General features: G+C 39.7%; 1 pseudogene; it reads left to right on the plus strand.

Moving 5' to 3' along the window:
* Positions 1-2,381: 2,381 nt before the first annotated feature.
* LOC116640097 lies at positions 2,382-5,446 on the plus strand (annotated as a pseudogene).
* The last annotated feature ends 9,312 nt before the right edge of the window (positions 5,447-14,758 follow it).

The raw sequence follows: 14,758 nt of genomic DNA on the forward strand, positions 1-14,758 counted from the left end.
TCATCCCATTCCTTGAGATGGGGAACCTGGAGGGAGAGGTCTCAAAGAGACAAGTCTGAGTTCCTTTAAGTATGTTGAGTTCGATGTCTCTATCTATGAGACATCCAAGTGAAGATGCCGAGCATATATTTGCAAAATAAATCTGGAACTCAAAGTAGAGATCTGGACTGAAGATGAAATCAAACCTAAATTTTTAGAGAGCAAGGAATATGACTTGCTTTTAAGAACTTAACCTCTAAACTTTAGGAAAAAATGAGCAGAAGCAAAGGGTACCTAATACTATGTGTGAGATACCCCACAGACAATATTTTTATTTTATCCTTTACACCCTATGTGGATGGTATTATAATCCCATTTTTCATATAAGGAAACACAGGGTTAAATTCTTGGTCAAACTTACTTAAATTCCCAATTAAATAAGACCGATTGAATACGAATCTCTGTGGATAATTCTTTTTTTTTTTAATTTTTTTATTGTTATGTTAATCCCCATACATTACATCATTAGTTTTAGATATAGTGTTCCATGATTCATTGTTTGTGCATAACACCCAGTGCTCCATGCAGAACGTGCCCTCCTCAATACCCATCACCAGGCTAACCCATCCTCCCACCCCCCTCCCCTCTAGAACCCTCAGTTTGTTTTTCAGAGTCCATCGTCTCTCATGGTTCGTCTACCCCTCCGATTTCCCCCCCTTCATTCTTCCCCTCCTGCTACATTCTTCTTCTTTTTTTTCTTTCTTAACATATATTGCATTATTTGTTTCAGAGGTACAGATGTGAGATTCAACAGTCTTGCACAATTTCTGTGGATAATTCTGATGATCACTGAGGTTTAGAAACTTAAGTGGTCACACAAATCATATAAAACACTCATTTTAAACAATGATTAAAAAGAAACCATGATTCCAAAAACATGCAGCCCATGCAGCAGATGTTTGTGGATACATGTCCCTGTTTCTTTCACCTGACCCCCCCCCCCCCATTATCAATGCCTTTCCTGGGAAACTCTGGAATGTTCATTTGTTCATTCATGCAGTAAGTAGTTGTGGTGGACCTACTACTGTGTACCAAATAACAGTAGTCATTAATTTATTTACAAATATTTATTGAGCACTTACTAAACGCCATGCTGTTTCATGCTCTGGGAATATAGCCGTGAACAAAATAAACAGATGCCTGCCTTACAGAGTTTACATTCAGGTGGGGAAAGGCAAACAGTCAGACATGTACATGTATATGAATACAGATATCTACATACAGGTATATGTGTAGATAGATGTATATATTCCACATGGCAATAACTACTATGAATATAAATAAAACAGGAAAAAGAGTTGGAGAGTTCGGGGTACAGAGAGAAGGGGAGATGGTTTTATACAGGGTAATCCACAGAGGTCTTGCTGGTTTGAGCAGAAAGGAGTGAGGGAACAACTATGCTGTCTGGAAGAGGTACAGCAAGCACAAGGGTCCTGAGGCAGAAGTGTGTATGAAGTGTTCAAGAAACAGCAAGGAGGGGCGCTTGGGTGGCTCAGTCGGTTAAGCGGCTGCCTTTGGCTCAGGTCATGATCCTGGGGTCCTGGGATTGAGCCCCACGTCCGGCTCCCTGCTCAGCGGAGAGCCTGCTTCTCCCTCGCCCTCTGCCTGCCACTCTGCCTACTTGTGCTCTCTCTCTATCTCTCTGTCAAATAAATAAATAAAATCTTAAAAAAAAAAACAGCAAGGAGTCCTATGTGGCTGGAATGAGAAGTAGCTAGAGGCAAGTCATGAGGCTTGTAGGCCATCGTAAGACCTTTGGCTTTCACTCTGAGTGAGACAGGAACCACTGAAAGGGTCTGGGCAGAGAAGTGTCCCACTCTGACCTAGGTTTCAAAGGGATGACTATGGAGAGCTGAGTGAAGGGGCAAGGGTGGAAGCAGGAAGACCAGTAAGGATGCTATTTCAATAATCCAAGTGAGAGGGGGTTGCCTGGGTGGCTCAGTCAGTTAAGCGTCTGCATTTGGCTCAGGTCTTGATCCAAGGGTCCTGAGATGGAGTCCTGCCATCGGGCTCCTTGCTCAGCAGGGAGCCTGCTTCTCCCTCTGACTGCTACTCCCCCTGCTTGTGTGCTTGTCTCTCTCTCTGACAAATAAATAAATAAAATCTTAAAAAAAAAAAAAAAAATCCAGGTGAGAGAGATGGCGGCCCAGACCAGGGTGGTCATAGAGGAAGTGGTAAGAAGGTGCTGCACTCTGGATCATTTGAGAGGAGAGTTGACAGGCAGAATTTGCTGATGGATTGAATGAGGGGTAAGAGAAAAAGAGAAAGAGAAAGGTGGTTAAGAATGCCTCCAAAGGTTTTTGGCTCAAGCAGTCAGAAGACTGGAGTTGCCATTTGCCGAAATGGCGGATGATGACAAGAGTCAGGAGCTGGTATGAGAACCTCTGTGAGGGTCTACTGTTCTAAGCGCCTGGTCTGTATGAACTCATTCAGTGCTCACAACAACTCTCTAAGGCAAACTGGTTATGCCTGTTTTATAGACGAGGAATTGAGATACTGCTCTACGATGTACTTCAGATTCCACTGCTGTGAATGGTGATAATACTCCAGTGGCTACCACTGCATTGTCTCTCAGGGAAGGCAGACGACTATATAAACAGTGACCACAAAATCTAGAGCTATGATAGGGAAAGTCTGAGGACGCTGTAGCTGTACAAAGCAGAAGCATCTTCCAAAGTTTGGGGGTCAGGGAGACAGTGGGGGTCAGGGAAGATTTATAAGAGGAAGTGATTTTATTTTATTTATTTTTTAATGTTTAATTTTTAATTTTAATTTTAATTTATTTATTTGACAGAAAGAGAGACAGCGAGAGAGGGAACACAAGCAGGGGGAGTGGGAGAGGGAGAAGCAGGCTTCCTGCTAAGCTGGGAGCCTGATGTGGGGCTCAATCCCAGGACTCTAGGATCATGACCTGAGCCGAAGGCAGACACTTAACGACTGAGACATCCAGGTGCCCCAAAGAGGAAGTGATTTTAGCTGCAATCTAAAGGATCACTAGCCATGCTAATAGAAATTTTAGGAGGGGGGATAGGAAAAGAAGGAGAGAGTATTCCAGGTAGAGGTTAGTCCTAGCTACTTTAACAAAAAAGGTGGGGAGGGGATTTTGAGGAATTGAAAGAAGTTCAGTATGATGTTTATATTTCTTTTAAAGCACCTTGTTCATTGGTCCCTGTTGGGAGTTTCTCTCCACAAACATGGTAATGTTTCAAGGGTTCCCTATCTCTGGTATCTTTATTTTTTTTTTAAGATTTTATTTATTTATTTGACAGAGAGAGAGACAGGGAGAGAGGGAACACAAGCAGGGAGAGTGGGAGAGGGAGAAGCAGGCTTCCTGCTGAGCAGGGAGCCCGATGCGGGGCTCGATCCCAGGACCCTGGGACCATGACCTGAGCCGAAGGCAGACGCTTAATGACTGAGCCACCCAGGCGCCCCTCTCTGGTGTCTTTAGAACATACCCCTGAGGAAGCAGAGGTCTGCTGTCCTTGACTACTATCAGGTTCTTGTTGTTCCTCAACTGTGCCCATAAGTTCCTGCCTGTGGGCTTTGAACTTCCTGTTCTCATTAACGAGGACACTCCAGTCTCCTGTACACCTTCCTGGGTCCATACCCAGGACTTAAGCATGTCTCTGCTTCCATGACACCCAGTGAAGAGCATGATCATAGAACTTAAAAGATAAGTTATGGACAGATACTGTTTACTTATCTGTCCGTGTCCCTACTAGGTTGTCAGCAGAGTCTTTATAACCCAGGCTGGCACAGTGTTGTCAGCCCTGAATGGATGCTCAATTATTTTCTTCCTAAAATGAATGAATGGATACATTTTGACTTACCCCCCTTTACTTTTGGTGGTGCTGCTACCAGCTTTTTGACTTTCTGTTCTGGTTCCACTCTCAACAGAATTATTAATTTATTTTAAAAATTTTATTATATATTGCATTGTTCTAGCTTCTTTAACCTGACCTTGTTGGATTTTTGCTAGCAGACAGGCTTTGTGCAATACTGGGATGTTGGTGGCTGAGCTCTTTTTCAGGGACATCTGCGCATTGACTATTCTTCTAGGGATGAAGATGTGGCCTTGCTGATATTGTCTGGTTTAAGAACCAAGCAAAACTCAGTATTTGTAACCATTCTCTTGAATGGATGCTCGATATCCTCCCCCTCAAAAAAAGAGTATAGAAAACTGCTCATAGTCTAGTTTCTAAGGATCATATCTGTGAGTCAGGATTTCTAATCCAGAGACAATGGCCCTGGTGAGATGGAGCCCAAAGGCGTCATCGAGAGTAACTAAAATGAGATTTTTTACAGCTTTGGTGACACGAACCTCTCTGCGTCCCTTCTTTGTGACATCTACACAAATGGTTTTAAGAAGCCTTCCGCCATCCAGCAGTAAGCCATTCTTCCTTGTATCAAGGGTTATTTTGTGATTGCTCAAGCCCAGTCTAGGACTGGGAAAACAGTCACTTTCGCCATGTGGATTATGCAGCAGACTGAACTGGATCTAAATGCTATGCAAGACTTGGTCCTGACACCCACTAGAGTTGGCTCAGCAGATGCAGAAGGTAATCGTGACATTAGGACATTACAAGGGTGCCCCTGCCACACCTGCATTGGTGGAACCAACGTGCATGCTGAGGTGCAGAAGCTGCAAGTGGAAGCTCCCCATATCATCGTGGGTACCCCAGATCGTGTGTTTGATTAACTAGAAATACCTATCTCTCAAATACATCAAATGTTTGTACTGGATGAAGCTGATGAAATGTGAAGCCATGGATTCAAGGACATATTTCAAAAGCTCAACAACAACACCCAGGGGGGTTTGCTGTCAGCTGCAGTGCCTTCTGATGTCCTGGAGGTGACCAAGAAGTTCATGAGGGACCCCACTGGGATTCTGGTCAAGAAGGAGGAGTTGACCCTGGAGGGTATCCACTAGTTCTACATCAGTGTGAGAGGAGTGGAAGCTGGACACACCGTGTGACTTGTATGATACCCTGAGCATCACGCAGGTAGTCATAGTCAACACGGGAAGGTTGGTTGGCTCGCTGAGAAGATGCATGCCGGAGACTTCACTGTGTCTGCCATGCATAGAGATGTGGACCACAAGGCATGAAATGTAATCATGAGAGAGTTTTGCTCTGGTCTAGCAGAGTATTGATTACCACTGACCTGGTGGCCAGAGGTGCTGATGTGCAGCAGGTTTCTGTAGTCAGCAACTAGGACCTTCCCACCGACGGGGAAAACTATATCCACAGAATTGGTCCTGGTGGATGATTTGGCTGTAAGGGTGTGGCTTTTAACAGGGTGACAGAAGAAGCCAAGAGGACTCTTTGAAACATCGAGACCTTCCTCAACACCTCCACTGAGGAGGTGCCCCTCAGTGTTGCTGACCTCATCTGAGAGGAGCTGTCCTGCTACCTAGCCCTAGCCAAGGTCCAGTCCTCGGGGGACAGAAGAGGAGCAGTAGGGGGGAGGGAAGGGAGCCAAGGGATGGACATCTTGTCTTTTTTTTTCTTTTCTTTTTCTTTGAATAAATGTCACATTTCGAGGCAAACAACAACAACAAAAACAAACCTGTTCATAGCAGCTTTATCACAGTATTCTAATAACTGGAAATAAGCAGACGTTCGTCAATATGAGAATGGCAAAACTAATTTTGGGATTTCATAATACAACACTACTCTGCCATAATATGAAACAGATTATGGACTCAACAAAGGGGATGAATCTCACTGACATTACGCTGAGAGAAAACTCCCTGACAGAAGAAACATACATGCTATGAATATTCATTTTCCATTGCTGCTGTAACAAATTACCACAAACGTAGTGGGTTAAAGAAAACATTGGTTATCTTACAGTTCTGTAGATTAAAGTCCAATATGAGTTGAACTAAGATCAAGGTGTCCAGCCAATTAACAACCTTAATTCCCTTTGCCATGTAACCTAAGTATTCTGAACAAAAAATTGAGGATAATGGAAGGCAGATTTCCGGTGGTGCACAAACTTGATCTGTAGCATTTGCCAATTGCTATGGTATAAATACTCTGATGGCTGATTTCAAGCTAATATCAGCTCACAAAATTACAATTATTTAGTAATCAGCCCTTGTGAACTGGTTCAACCTGGTGTCAGCATACTGCTGCAAGTTTCTCATTCTTGATGTTTTAAAATACAGACAAATACAGAAATAAATATTCACATGAAGACATGAGTGTATACATGTGTGTTTCCTTGCCCTCTACAATGACAGAGCCTAAAAGTTAGAGCACATCCGTAGCAATTAGCACACCTAACATCTGGATCTTACTCTCTAAATACCATTCTCAACATTAACAGGAACCTGTGCTCCTTGGAGAAAAGGCTAATTCCATGACTTGGGCAGGAAAAGTACAAAAGGAGCCTGAAACAGCTGGACCAGAAATTAAAGAAGTACTCAAAGAAAGATGGTAACATATAAAAAGGAGAGGTTTGCAGATTGAAAGGGCTCCCACTGGGGACCATTTTAGTATCAAAATAAATGATACAGTAATGGATTAAAACCCATTAAACAGCATAAAAACCCATGAGTCAAAACTGACATAAATAAGTAAACAGGAGAAGAGAAAGCTCTTTCTCAAAGTACAATACCAACTAACACATAGGATACGAATGAAATAATTAGAAAATCAAGGAGGGAAAGTTTAACGAGACAGTATGTTTATATATCTCCCCACAAATACTAGTTAACTGAAAAGACATAACTAGTAATTTTGCAGTGAGGAAGTTTGACAGACACCGCCTTCACCAAGTGATCACAGTTAACGTTACCAGTAATGGGACAAATTCACATCATGTGCCTCCAGATATCACTGAGCAGGACCTAATATCACTTCTGTGGTATATTTGCCAAAAATACACAATCTGAATCTAATCACGGGGAAACAGAAGGGAGACCCAAATTGAGGGCCATTCTACAAAATCTCTGGCCTATCTTCTTCAAAGCTGTCAAAGTCATGAAAGACAAAAGATGACAGAGAAACTCACAGATTGATTTGGGAGGACTGAATGCAGGGCATGATCCTGTTTGAGGTCCTGGACCGGAAGGAAAAATTATAAAGGACATTATTGAGACAGTTAAAATTTGAATACAAACAGTAGATTACATAATAGTACTATATTCATGTCAAATTTTCTGATTTTGTTCATTGTCCTCTGGTTATGTCAAAAAATATTCTTGTACTGAGGATGTATACACTCAAGTATTGATGGATAAACAGACACAAAGGCTGCAATTTGGCTCTCAGATTATTAAAAAAGAATCGTGTGGGTGTGTGGTGTGGGGAGAGAGAAAAGACTAAGATAAAGCAAAAAGAAAATGGAGCAAAATATATCCATTTTTGAATCTGGGTAAAAGGTATATAGGAGTTATACTACTTTTGCCACTTGTCCATAAATCCGAAATCCTATCAAAATAAAAAGTGACAAAAGATGGAGATGGGGGAACAGGGATATAGGAAGCTACTTTGGCAGCATCCCACCAGTGCAGAGGGAAAAGCCATACAAAAATATGCTGGTTCTGCTTTGAGTCTCTGTAGTCACCTCTCTCCTGTATTCCTTGCGAAGGAAATAAAAGACTTACAGCCGGTGTGTAGGTGGTCAGTTTGGCAGCTTCAAAGGAAGACAGCTTTTGTGAACTTGAAAGTATTCATTTTAAACTAATAAGAGACTTCTCTGTTCTGAATAACAGTTCGGAGCCCTGTAACAGTTTGTAATCAGAATGTGTAAACTTGCAAAACGTTCCTAACATGAGATAGATAAGAGAGGTAGGTAGTGTAGGATGAGGAAAGGGGAACAGTGCAAACTGTACACAATTTAGCAGTGTTAAAAAAAAAAAAAAAGTTTTCCTTCAAGGCCTCTCCCATGATTTAACTCTTGTTTGTACGTAGTCCTTCTGATTGTATCTACCAGATTGTATGCCTATTATCCTGTGAAATAGTATCATTATAATGCTTAGTTATTGACCTCATTATGTATAGATCTTTTTTAAAAAAATATTTTATTTATTTACTTGAGACAGAGAGAGTGAGAGACAGACCACTTGCAGGGGGGTGGGGTAGAGGGAGAAGCAGACCCCCACTGAGCAGGGAGCCCAATGCAGGGCTCTATCCCAGGACCCTGGGATCATGACCTGAGCTGAAGGCAGACACTTAACTGACTGAACCACCCAGGCTCCCTGTGTAGATCTTTTAAATACTTTTGGGGAGATGCCAGCAACCTAGTCCTAGAACTCTGTTTTGCTAGAACAAGATCCTGCTCTTGTTAGAGCAAGATCCATGTTTCCAAGATCCTAGAAACATGATCCAGGAGAATTAAAAGAATTAAAGAATTAAAAGAATTTAGTTATGAAAATAAAACTGGTTAAAATGTAAAAATACTTTTCACCAAAAACTAATGAATTATATAAAATGAAATGGCTCCCCGCCCCCACCTGTATGCACATTTTCACTGTTTATTAAAATATTATGATGTTACTCCTGATTTATTGATATTTAGCAGAATTTAGCACAGGTCTTACTTATGCCATGCCATTTATGGATGGAATTTTGAAGGAGAAATGATGCCTTGCACTATATACAAAATTCAACCCCTAAAAAAATAATTTAAAAATTCCAGCAGATGAGGCAGAGAAACAAGTTAACTCCAGTTTAAGGTGACTACTCTTCAGAATACTAGTCTACTAGAAATAAAATTCTGCTCTCCCCTTACCCCAACCCCCGAGTAAACATTTTACGCTGCTAGAAAATAAAGCATTTCTTTGACACATTTAATTGTATCCATAGGATTAAAATATATTAACTAAGAGCCTAACCAAAATGAATTATTTGCAATATAATTACACCATAATTTTCAACATTAAATCTGTATGCCTCTAGAGATAAAATAGTTTTGATTTACCAAACTGGGTAATTAAATTAAGTAGATAATTGTTCCTAAGGGCCTGGGAACCAGGTAATAGTAATTTAAAAAGTTACCAGCAGAAATGATCAGTTTGGTTAGTCTGCTGAAGATGAAAAGTAAGCCTGGAAGAATAAAAATTACCTTTTAGAAAAACCTCAAAATAATATATCCCAAGTATTATTGACTGTAGTAGACACTGTGGGTGTCCCCCTAATTTTCTTGGCCCCCTCTCCCTACCACAGAAGCTCTGTCATCTGGATGATATTCACCCGCCCCACCCCATGCCCCACTCCCCACCCCCAGCTAGAGGAGTGGCCCTGACTGGCCTAAACCAATCAGGATAATCCCATTCCCCTTGTTTCAGCTAGTCAAAAGTGGGCCCATGACCCAAGTTAATTAGCTTTATTTACATTTTAACTTTTAGTTGGCAATCTTATTTCCAATTTCTTGGGGGAAGTTACATTGTAACACCCAAGCAGCAATAGGGTGCTGCTTAGGTTCCATCATGATTGGAGCTTGCTCATTATAACAACCATCACATATATGGAAGTCAACCAGAGTTTCTTATATTTATATGCCTTCTAAGTATCTTAAAATTGAAAACAGTTCACCTTCTTTTCATATCATTTTCCTGTTGAATAAAATAGATATTTATCCTGCAGGATTTCCCACATTCTAGATTTGCCTGATTGCTTCCTTGAGTGGTTTCACTTATCCTTCTATTCCTCATATTTCCTGTAAAACAGTAGTTAAAACTGGGGGCTTGATTTAGGAAAAGGTTTCTTTCTTTTGTCCTTTCCTTTTTTTTTTTTTTTTCTTTTTATCTTGTTTTGTTTACAAGAAAACTTACTAGGTGGCACTGTGCACTTCCTAATGCATTAAATTAGGGGCACACAAAGTCTGTGTGTTGGTCATACTTTCAGAGATGTCAGAATGACTAGCATAAGAGCCAGATTTTGCCAACTTTGCCTAGTGGGAATCTCAGAGTTAGCTCCAGATTCCTTTTGCTACGACCCCACTTGTCTTTGGGAGCCTCCTTGCTTCCTGGCACCACAGATGTCCCAAGTTTATACCTCCTGACCCAGACTTGACATCAGCCATTTGTATAAGACGCTCTATTCCTCTTAGTGAGGAAAGGTATTTAGCAGGCATGATCCAGCTCAGGGAAGCTTGTTATGGTGGCTTGTTATTATTCCTAGACCTTCCAGTGGATCAAGTTCAGGAATAAGTGGTTTTTCAGAAAGAGAAAAAGAAATCATGAATTAATATAGATATTACCAATTCAAATTTAAAATTACAGGAGGATTTTACTTTTATTTCTTTTCTTGGAACAAAAAACCTGAGCTGCAAATGATATTAATATAATTACTTATTTGCTTTATCCAAGAATATGCTTATAGCAGTTTCAAAAATAACCGTACTAATAGTGCTACTAAAAATTAAGAGGACTGGATACATTTTAAAATTTCTATGTTGGTGTGTAGTGATTGTCATTGCCCTTAAGCTATATCTTACTAAGGATGTACCGTCCAAATATTGTGTTTTAAAGTCACCTAAAATCGTTCTTTTCTGTGTTGTTATGCTATAAACTTGACATATAATTAAATTCAGTTATTGCAGTTTGTATGCGGGGGGGATTTTCTTTCCTTTTGTCTTTTTGTTTTTAAGTAGGCAAAGTATTTACATGATTCCAAAGTGAAACTATAAAACCCAGTATATTCCGTGAAGTCTAATGTCCTTTACTGTTCCTTGCTTTCCCTTCTAACTATTTTATTCGGTTTTGGCTTATCCTCCATTGTCTCTTTTTGAAAATAGAAGCATATGTGCACGAACATGCGTGTGCATGTATACACATACATAGGTATTTTCCTCTCTTTATCACAGAAAAGGTAGCATACCATAAAAGCTGTTTTGCAAACTGCTTTATTCACTTACCAATATATCCAGAAGGTCACTCCATACCAGGGTATACAGATTTTCCTCATTCCTTTTCAAACTGCATGGTACTCCATTGTGTGTTTATTCAACCAGATCCCTGTTGATGGACGTCTGGGTTATTTTAGTTTTTCACTATTACAAATAGTGTATCCACAGGGGCGCCTGGGTACTCAGTTGGTTAAGCGGCCGCCTTTGGCTCAGGTCATGATCTCAGGGTCCTGAGATTGAGTCCTACATTGGGCTCCTGCTCAGTGGGGAGTCTGCTTCTCCCTCTCCCTCTGCTGCTCCCTCTGCTTGTGCGCTCTCTCTTGCACTCTCTCTCTCTCTCAAATAAATAAAGTCTATAAAAAATAAAATAAAACATGCTCTTTAAAAAAATAGTGTATCCACTCCCCCTTCCCGCTTCTGAATATTGTTAGAAATTTCTCAGTAAAAGGGTAAATGTACAGGGGTTCCTGAGTGGCTCAGTTGGTTAAGCATCCGACTCTTGGTTTTGGCTCAGGTCATGATCTGAGGGTCCTGAGATCAAGCCCCTAGTCAGGCTCCCCACTCAGTGGGGAGTCTGCTTCCCCTCTCTCTTTCCCTCTGCCCCTACATCCCCCCTTGCCCGCTCATGCACTCTCTCTAATATAAATAATAAATCTTTTTTATAAAAGAGTAAATGTATAGGTGATTTTATTTGATAATGACAGTTCTTTTCCATAGCAACACTACCATTTTGCATTCCCAACATAAATGTATGACAATGTCTGGTTCCCCACAACTTTGCCAACAGGTATGTTGTAATTTTTTATTAGTACCAATTTGGTAGATGAGAAATAGTTCCTCAGTGTCATTTTCTTTTGCATGCATTTTTTTAATATGAACAAGCTAGAACATCTTCGTTATATGTTTAAACACCATTTTTATTTCTACTTCTGTGAATTATCTGTTCATTTCTCTAACCTGTTTTTTCATGGAGTTATTTGGTCGTTTTCTTCTCAGGTTTTAGAAGCTCTTTACGTTATGGGTGTTAAAACTTTCCAGTAATATAAGTTGGAAACCTTGTTTTTAAGTTTATTTGCCTTTTTTACATTGCTTATGCTGATTTTTCTCAGGTAAAAGTTCTTTTTGAATTCTGATACAGTCAAATTCATGGATCTTTTCTCCTACTGGTATATGTTTTTACATACTTCTGGAACATTATCCATTTCAAGTGGTTTCCTATGGGTTTTCAAATTTGCATAGAGTTGTACAAAGTAGTCTTAATAAATTTTTCCATATTTTCTTGCTTTTATAGTCATTATTCCATTATCATTTATTTCATATATTTATACCTCCAAACCTTTCTCCCCTCCACTCTTCTGGTTTAAGTTAGCTAGAGTTTGTCTATTTTCCTGACTTTTTAAATGCTTAGCTTTGAGGGCTTCCTCTTGATGCAAGGATTGCTTGGTAGTATGTTTTTACAGTTTTAGGTGGAAGAGACTTTTAAAAATTCATTATTTTCACTTATATTGAATTGAGTGTGATCACAGAAGGCCATTTATATCATTTACATTTTTAGAATGCATTAAAATTTTCTTTGCAGACTCTGATATGTCAATTTTGTGAAATTTTCATGTGATTTAGAAGAAGGTTTAATTTGTATTATCAGGATTCAGTCCCCTCTTATTCTGATATTGTGTTTCTACTATGAATAGTATTGTAATTAGCTGGTCACCTCCTCTTTCTCTTTCCTCCTTTATCCCTAATATCTAAAGTATTATCTTTTGGCTGGCTCAGTCAGTAGAGCATGTGACTCTTAATCTCAGGGTTGTGGTTTCGAGCCCCAAGTTGGGTTGGAGAGTACTTAAAAATAAAAAAAATTAAAAATCTAAAATAAATAAATAAAAAGTATTATTTTTTATTCCCAACTTTCAAAAAGCAAGATTTTTCTCTTCATTTATCATCTCTGCTTTCTCCCCATTTTTTATATTTATATTATATCCATATTATCATATCTATAAAAAATACATACTATTCTGTTAACCTTATTCTCACCGTTCTATCCTGAATTCTACTGTAAAATGCTCACTACCAAAACTGAAATTGAATTTGTCCAATCATTTTCTTTTTTTTTTTTTAAAGATTTTATTTATTTATTTGAGAGAGAGAGAATGAGAGAGAACACATGAGAGGGGGGAGGGTCAGAGGGAGAAGCAGACTCCCTGCCGAGCAGGGAGCCCGATGCGGGACTCCATCCAGGGACTCCAGGATCATGACCTGAGCCGAAGGCAGTCGCTTAACCAACTGAGCCACCCAGGCGCCCCTGTCCAATCATTTTCTGAACCTTGTTCTCTAGTAGATACCTCAAGAAGGCTGGGAGCAATATTTCCTATGTCCTTAACATGTTCATTAACTGTCTACATCTTTAAAACTTTTATATTTGAAAAGCAGTTAATGTCTTCTGTCCATTTCTTTACTGGATTATTTGTTTTTGGGGTTTAATAAATTCTTTATGGATCTCAGATTCTAGCCCTTTATTTGATAAGACATTTGCAAATATCTCCTCCCATTCTGTAGGTTGTCTTTTGATTTTGTTGACTGTTTCCTTTGCTGTGCAAAAGGTTTTTATCTTGGTGAAGTCCCAATTCATTTTTGCTTTTGTTTCCCTTGCCTTTGGAGACGTGTCTAGCAAGAAGTTGCTGTGGCTGAGGTCACAGAGGTTTCTGCCTGTGTTCTCCTCGGGGATTTGATGGATTCCTGTCTCACATTTAGGTCTTTCATCCATTTTGAGTTTATCTTTGTGTATGGTGTAAGAAAATGGTCCAGTTTCATTCTTCTGCATGTGGCTGTCCATTTTTCCCAACACCATTTGTTGAAGAGACATCTTTTTTCCATTGGATATTCTTTCCTGCTTTGTTGAAGATTAGTTGACCATAAAGTTGAAGGTCCATTTCTGGGTTCTCTATTCCATTCCATTGATCTATATGTCTGTTTTTGTGCCAGTACCATACTGTCTTGATGATGACAGATTTGTAATAGAGCTTAAATCCAGAATTGTGATGCCACCAGCTCTGGTTTTCTTTTTCAACATTCCTCTGGCTATTCGAGGTCTTTTCTGGTTCCATACAAATTTTAGGATTATTTGTTCCAGCTCTATGAAAAATAGATGGTATTTTGATAGGGATTGCATTGAATGTGTAGATTGCTATGGATAGCATAGCATTTTAACAATATTTGTTCTTCCAATCCATGAACATGGAATGTTTTTCCATTTATTTGTGTCTTCCTCAATTTCTTTCATGAGTGTTCTATAGTTTTCTGAGTACAGATCCTTTACCTCTTTGGTTAGATTTATTCCTAGGTATCTTATGGTTTTTGGTCCAATTGTAAATGGGATTGATTCCTTAATTTCTCTTTCTTCTGTCTCATTGTTAGTGTATAGAAATGCAACTGATTTCTGTGTATTGATTTTATATTCTGCCAAGTTGCTGAATTCTTGTATGAGATCTAGCAATTTTTGGGTGGAGTCTTTTGGGTTTTCCACATAAAGTATCATGTCATCTTCTCCAAAGAAGACATACAAATGGCCAACAGACACATGAAAAAATGCTCAACATCAATTGGCATCAGGGAAATACAAATCAAAACCACAATGAGGTACCACCTCACACCAATCAGAATGGCTAAAATTAACAAGTCAGGAAACAACAAATGTTGGCAAGGATGCAGAGAAAAGGGAATCTTCTTACAGTGTTAGTGGGAATGCAAGCTGGTATAGCTTGCATTCTGGAAAACAGTATGGAAGTTCCTTGGGACACCTGGGTGGCTCAGTTGTTAAGCGTCTGCCTTCAGCTCGGGTCATGGTCCCAGGGTCCTGGGATCG

This window comes from Phoca vitulina, unplaced genomic scaffold (genome assembly GCF_004348235.1).
Source record: "Phoca vitulina isolate PV1807 unplaced genomic scaffold, GSC_HSeal_1.0 scaffold19, whole genome shotgun sequence".
Lineage (NCBI taxonomy): Eukaryota > Metazoa > Chordata > Mammalia > Carnivora > Phocidae > Phoca > Phoca vitulina.